Raw genomic sequence first — 8,030 nt, 5'->3', positions numbered from 1 at the left:
TAGTTAAAGAAAAGAAAGAAAAAACAGCGATCACAAGGACAAATGCTGGAGAGCAGGCGTCACACCAAACACACAGGTCGAACGCACACGTGTTGATGAAAAAGCTTGTCACAGGAGAGAATCCGGATACAAAACAGCAGCGTTTTGTATCCGGGAGGGTTTCCCCGCTGAACAGTCTATTCCTCCTTCATTTCATAACCAGTCACACATCCACGTCATGCACACACAGAAGGATACCACCATGCCACAAAGCACGGGAATGCAGGAGGGGCATATGAATAGCCGCCGCCAACAACGAACAATCGGTCATAATGCTCAAAGCGGAAGGGATGAAACAAACCGGAATGGGCGGTCCCCAGCAATGACGCACAGGCGGTGACCACACACACACACACGGTGCATTCGAATCCTTTTTATACACTCCCTTGCGGAATAATTGGACACTACATTACCCACACGCATTAAATTAATAAAACTCTGTACGTCCCACCACATCTAGATGGGATTGAAATGTGCAAAAAAAAATAAAAATTGTATGTATCCTGTTACTTGTTGCAGATATTTACAAAAAAAATAATAAACACGTAGCTTTTTATTACAACAATTTAACTGCTGCAAAATCAGATAAAAATGTTTATACCTGACTGGTGATAATGATAGGGCACTGAGCATGTTATTTCAAAAATAGGACCAACATGTTTTGTGGACTGACATTTTTACAATAGTAAAATTATTTACTTCCACATCAAATGACACAACTTCTTTTTTATATACTACTTAATTTGGACATAACCAACACAAGTTCCATAATATGTTGGTATAATATTAATGTTACATCCAGGCTTTCAGTGCCTGACTGCTGCTGCTCTGATACAGTAGATATAATGGATACATTTTGTACCAACCAGTCCACAAAGTGTCAAATCAGAATTGTCCTTGAGTTTCTGTGGGCTAGCCGAGTAAGTGATTTAACAATTGGAATAAAACACTGCTAAGCATCTATCCTGCCATGTGGCATGTGGCAGAAAAAGAGCATCAGCACGTGGCAAGCAAGTTTAAAGTTTATCTGTGTGTATGTGCTTTATCATTATAGTCAAGTCAAGTCAAGTCATCTTCATTTATATAGCGCTTTTAACAATGTAGATTGTTTCAAAGCAGCTTTACAGAGATAAACGTATAATTTATGGTAACAGAGATTGTTTTGGCTTTATAGCGGTTCTTTAGTAAAGTCATTTTCCAGCTAAGGTTAGTAATGATTGATTCGCTTTCATTTGTTATTAAATTAGGGGCCGCTAAGATGACTCCATTCTCTCTACACAGACTTTAAACGTGATCCTGTGAGAAACGCTGATGGCGTTCACATGCGCATTAAGAATTGGTTCTATAGTTATGTGCGTTTGAATATATGTACGCAGGTTTGTAATTCCCTACAAACCAAGCCTAAACAAAGTTTTGATACAGAATTTTATTTTATTTTATCAATTCGGGGTAGATACGCGAATTGAGTTTCCCGACAATGCTTTATCTGTAGAATGGTAAAGGGATCCTCCATAGGGAGAGACTAGTTGGCACTTCAGCACTGCGTTGGATCGGGTCCAGGCGCAGGTCCTTCATCAGATCTGGATACGGCCTGGATCTATCAGGCTGCGGGAAAACCTCGGGATAAACAAAGACACTAAAATTAGCGTAGATGCCATTCTTCTTATGATGTAACGAGTACATCAGGATTTATGGTAAGTGTTCCCGGTTCCAGCTGACCTAATCTATGCAGCCTAACATTGAATTATAGAAGTCTATAATGTATTATGTGAAAGCTAGGTCAAAGAGATGTGTTTTTAGTCTAGCTTTGAACTGACAGAGTGTGTCTGCTTCCCGGACAATGGTAGGAAGGCTGTTCCAAAGTTGTGGTGCTAAATAGGAGTAGGATCTACCGCCAGCAGTCGATTTTGATATTCTAGGTATTATCAACTGGCCGGAATTTTGAGATCGCAATAAACGTGAAGGACTATAATGCGTTAAGAGCTCGCTCAAGTACTGCGGAGCTAAACCATTTAGTGCTTTGTAAGTGATTAGCAATATTTTAAAATTGATGCGATGTTTAATAGGGAGCCAGTGCAGTGTTGACAGAACCGGGCTAATATGGTCATACTTCCTGGTTCTGGTAAGAACTGGAGCTGCTGCGTTTTGAACTAGCTGTAGTTTGTTTATTAAGCGTGCAGGGCAACCACCCAGTAGAGCATTACAATAATCTAGCCTTGAGGTCATGAACGCATGAACTAATTGTTCCGCATTTGTCAATGAGAGCATATGACGTAATTTAGATAAATTTTTAAGATGGAAAAATGTTATAAAAGCTTATGGATTCATGCTAAACTACTCACCAGATACTCCTTAATGAGTTGGTCCAGGTCTTCTCCGAAGTAGAGAATTAGACACTTCAGCAGACACTCTCTTTTTATATTGACTTCAAGGCTCTAGATGAGTACACACACATACAAATATATATTTTTACATTTTAAAATGGAAACATGAAAAATATTATAAACATTTTTTTAACATTTAAAAAAATGGAAACAACACAAGACTAAAATGGGGACAGAGTTACAGTAATTGTGATCACATTTAGGTCTTTACCTGAGGTCTTAAAGTATATTGGTAGCATGAAAAGACATAACTGTGATGTTTTGCAGGAACAATATAAAAGGAGCTTTATCCTGCTTTTTTAAGTCTTTCACAGTCAACTATAGGTACATATACAAATGATAAAATGTTACCTTTGGCACAACATAGTTCGCATTTGCACTGAAATATTACTTAATTTCTGGCGCTATGGCTTCATGGAAGTGCTGCCCATTTCAGGAAGTTTGTATCAAGCAAACTTGACATTAAACATTTTATTAATAGCCTTGCATTTTGACCCAGCTTCAAATCATAAATTTAACCTCTTAAGCCCCACCTAAACCGAGCACATTTTCTCCAGTTTGGCATCATCCAAATCTAAAAGCTTAAAAAAAAGCATCAAAATGGCGACAAAAAACGAGGATGAAAACGCAACAAAAATGTGACAAAAAAAGCGAGTAAAACATGACAAAAAAGGGATAAAAACATACTGGAAAAGCAACAAAAGAGAGACAAAAAACGTGACAAAAAACACGACAATAAAGCAATGAAAAAAGAGCGATGAAAAAGCCACAAAAACGAGACAAAAACACGACAAAAATGCCACAAAAAAGTGACAAAAAAGCAACAAAAACGGGTCGGAAAAGCGACCAAAACGCAACAAAAATACGACAAAAAAGTGACAAAAATGTGATGAAACGTGAAAAAAACGCGGTGACGACGTGACAAAAAAGTTATGATCACTTTTGTAGATCTTAGCTTTCAAATGAGGCATTTTAGCTTTTCGATTTAGGTAAAGCTGAACTGGAGAAAATGCTCTTGGTTCAGGTGGGAGGTAAGAGGTTAGAGTGCAAAGTGTAAATTATAAATATGATAAAAGCTTATTTTTTAGAAAGGATGAACAGTGTCACAGGAGAAATCACATTTTTGCGACAGACATTATCTGGCTCAAAAATAACATTTGTTGTCACTGTGCATATTAGATGCTAGAAGAGCCACTCTTGTATCATCTTTGAGCAAAATAATTGCACTCTAACTGACATCATGGAGAAATAGGTCTTTATGTTTTGCTCCACACCAACAGCTCTACGTCAACTTGTCATGGCTACTCATTTTCTCAGAAAGGGAGGGGCTCAAAGATCTTTAATAAAACTATAGATAGGACATCCCCACAGTAATCCATTGGAGAAAATGGCAAGCTCTGGCAGCCATGTTGTGAGTGGCTGTTCTCCTGTTTGAAATCTTAGTTGGACTGTCTCTCCCAACTCATATAGACTAATAGGAAACTTCTTATTTTTTTTATTTCTTTTCTTGGAATTATTGATTATTTGACTTTATGTGTATGTGCCTGATCTAACTAACCTGGCAAGAGCCAGATTGATATTACAGTGGCAAGAACATTTGCCCTGACATCAATCTGGGACCGCGCCGGCTTGAATCGTTCGGGGAGAGGTCGTATGTTTGGAGCAGCATTTGCTGCTGATTGGATCAAAAACACTGCAAATCCATTCAATGTTTAGTTTTGAAAAAAGTTATGTGTGTTTGTGTTATGTGTTGTTCAATAGTGTCTTTTTCGCCAGAACCAATTTTGGTTCTGTCCGAACGGTGAAGGTGGGAGCGGTTCAAGATGGATTCTCGTGTGTTTGTAAACTCACAAATATAGCAAGAATTCAGCTTGCTGGCAAGGTAACGATCTAATAATACTAATAGGAAAATATTTTGAAGTTTGACATAGAAAGATACTGTTGAATGCAGAGCCCAGTGCAGTGTTTTTGGAGGTTAATATTCCTGTTCAGTGTAATTTTGTAGAATTATGTTCAGTAGAATTATGTCCTGATAAAGACAGATGCCCTTCCCTGTGTTGTTAGGACTCCAGCATTACTACTGGATCTCTTCTTTGACCTTCATTCATTGACATTTCTTTCCCTCTTCTTAAAGGAGCTGTATGTAAGAAATCTATTTCAATTAATCATAAAATGGCCCTGATGTGTCACTAGACATTAAGAAATCATGTTCATTTCAAATACTTATATCACTGACAACAGTAGTCCGGCCAGGATATTGTCATTTAAAAAGTGGACTTGCAGCCCTCAACTGATGTTGATTGTTGATGTTGTCATCTTGTGTTTTGGCCTGACGCGCCACCCTCCACCTATCGACCAATCACGAAGTCAGTAGTGTTTCGGCATCCGGGTTGCCAGCTTTGCTCTAACCTACTCTAGTCGGATAAAAATGTCTAACGTTACTAAATCAAAAAGACCTCGTTATAATTCAGAAATTCGTTGTGACAAAGTCCGAAATAAAACCAGAATTTGTATAGGAGATGCTTTTGAAAGATGGAGACGGCTGAAAACGGAGAAGAATTTGAACACAGACGCAACGTTGCTAATTTTCTCCTGGACAGGTAAGATTAATCTATGCTTGGCTAACTTGTACTTGATGTCAATGGACATTTCATATATTCATGACAGTCGAACAAAGTTATGCATGTTCGTGCAAAGTAACGTAACATTAGCTCACATGGACGTATCCTAACATTTGCAATGCATTATAGGCAGGGTTCGAAATGAGGGGGGTCTGGGGGGGGGGGGTCCCGGAACCTCCATAAGTCATTAGGGACCCCCCATAAGAATTTATTTTTGGATTTTGGGGGGTCCCCGACAAGTATATTTTAACATTAAAAATGATTGTGAAAATTATAGGTCTTTAGTGACGTTTTATATTTATAACAGTAATTAATTTATTTTCTAGCATAAGGCAGCAATCAGGGCAGCTATTAGCAGCGTCACAGACGAGACGCGAAGAGGCGTCATCGTCCATCTTTTTTTTTTACAGTCACAGATTGTTGTTGTGGTGCTCCCGCAGCTGAACGTGGGAAAAGAGTGAAATCCTAAATGAAAATCCTGTAAGTGCTTTGATTATGGTTATATCTCTATAATTGCTTATAGTAAAATATTAAGAGTTCGAGTTGCATTAACTAGATAGCCAGTGTAATGATTAGAAGAGTACGTTTGTTTATTGCTAGCTGTAAGTCATGTGTATGAAGTTAAGTAGAATGGAATGTGTAGTCGTATATTGAACCGAAAGAAACGGTACGGTCGTCACGGTTCGGTGCATAAATTTACACGGAGAATACACGGTATAAAAATAAATAAAACTCGCGTGCAAATTAAGTAATTAATGTAATGCGGAGCAGAACTACTGTTAACATTAGATACGCGGGTTCTTTAGGGACCCCGCCTTAGCCCTGAAGCAGGCTGCGATGTAAGTTTGCAATGCTGGGATATTGTGTGTGTGTGTGCGCGTGTGTGTGTGTGTGTGTGTGTGTGTGTGTGTGTGAGAGAGAGAGATGGTAAGCTATCTAGGAAGCTAATATTATTTTCTTGATTTAGAATCCTGCATCATGGAGAGAAAAAGAAAGATCACCGACTTTTTTCAAGGGTAAATTGTGCTTATGTCAATGTCATAACATGGCTGTTGTTGGGGGAAATTGTAGATATATTGGTCAACACTTATTATTCACAGTTGTCTTCATTAAAATGAATTTAATATATTTTGCACTATAGAATACAGTTAAAAAGGCCAGCTCACAGCAGCCAAGACCAGCTCAGCGCAGTGCAGCCAAGACCAGCTCAGCGCAGTGGAGTGCAGCCAAGACCAGCTCAGCTAAGTGCAGCCAAGACCAGCTCAGTGCAGTGCAGCCAAGACCAGCTCAGTGCAGTGCAGCCAAGACCAGCTCAGCGCAGTGCAGCCAAGACCAGCTCAGCGCAGTGCAATGCAGACAAGACCAGCTCAATGCAGTGCAGTGCAGCCAAGACCAGCTCAGCGCAGTGCAGTGCAGCCAAGACCAGCTCAACGCAGTGCAGCCAAGACCAGCTCAGCGCAGCCAAGACCAGCTCAGCGCAGTGCAGCACAGCCCAGCATCGCAGTGGAGTGCAGCCAAGACCAGCTCAGCGCAGTGCAGCCAAGACCAGCTCAGCGCAGTGCAGCCAAGACCAGCTCAGTGCAATGCAATGCAGTGCAGCCAAGACCAGCTCAGCGCAGTGCAGCCAAGACCAGCTCAGCGCAGTGCAGCACAGCCCAGCATCGCAGTGGAGTGCAGCCAAGACCAGCTCAGTGCAGTGCAATGCAGTGCAGCCAAGACCAGCTCAGCTCAGCGCAGTGCAGCACAGCCCAGCATCGCAGTGGAGTGCAGCCAAGACCAGCTCAGTGCAGTGCAATGCAGTGCAGCCAAGACCAGCTCAGCGCAGTGCAGCCAAGACCAGCTCAGCGCAGTGCAGCACAGCCCAGCATCGCAGTGGAGTGCAGCCAAGACCAGCTCAGCTCAGTGCAGCCAAGACCAGCTCAGCGCAGTGCAGCCAAGACCAGCTCAGCGCAGTGCAGCCAAGACCAGCTCAGTGCAGTGCAGCCAAGACCAGCTCAGTGCAGTGCAATGCAGCCAGCACAGCCCAGCATCGCAGTGGAGTGCAGCCAAGACCAGCTCAACGCAGTGCAGCCAAGACCAGCTCAGCGCAGTGCAGCCAAGACCAGCTCAGCGCAGTGCAGCCAAGACCAGCTCAGCGCAGTGCAGCCAAGACCAGCTCAGCGCAGTGCAATGCAGACAAGACCAGCTCAATGCAATGCAGTGCAGCCAAGACCAGCTCAGCGCAGTGCAGTGCAGCCAAGACCAGCTCAACGCAGTGCAGCCAAGACCAGCTCAGCGCAGTGCAGCCAAGACCAGCTCAGCGCAGTGCAGCCAAGACCAGCTCAGTGCAGTGCAGCCAAGACCAGCTCAGTGCAGTGCAATGCAGCCAGCACAGCCCAGCATCGCAGTGGAGTGCAGCCAAGACCAGCTCAACGCAGTGCAGCCAAGACCAGCTCAGCGCAGTGCAGCCAAGACCAGCTCAGCGCAGTGCAGCCAAGACCAGCTCAGCGCAGTGCAATGCAGACAAGACCAGCTCAATGCAATGCAGTGCAGCCAAGACCAGCTCAGCGCAGTGCAGTGCAGCCAAGACCAGCTCAACGCAGTGCAGCCAAGACCAGCTCAGCTAAGTGCAGCCAAGACCAGCTCAGTGCAGTGCAGCCAAGACCAGCTCAGCGCAGTGCAGCCAAGACCAGCTCAGCGCAGTGCAGCCAAGACCAGCTCAGCGCAGTGCAATGCAGACAAGACCAGCTCAATGCAGTGCAGTGCAGCCAAGACCAGCTCAGCGCAGTGCAGTGCAGCCAAGACCAGCTCAACGCAGTGCAGCCAAGACCAGCTCAGCGCAGCCAAGACCAGCTCAGCGCAGTGCAGCACAGCCCAGCATCGCAGTGGAGTGCAGCCAAGACCAGCTCAGCGCAGTGCAGCCAAGACCAGCTCAGCGCAGTGCAGCCAAGACCAGCTCAGCGCAGTGCAGCCAAGACCAGCTCAGCACAGTGCAGCCAAGACCAGC

Source organism: Scardinius erythrophthalmus (genome assembly GCF_964197995.2).
Source record: "Scardinius erythrophthalmus genome assembly, chromosome: 4".
NCBI classification, from domain to species: domain Eukaryota; kingdom Metazoa; phylum Chordata; class Actinopteri; order Cypriniformes; family Leuciscidae; genus Scardinius; species Scardinius erythrophthalmus.
The sequence above is the reverse complement of the archived record's forward strand: the minus strand, read 5'-3'. Positions refer to the sequence as shown.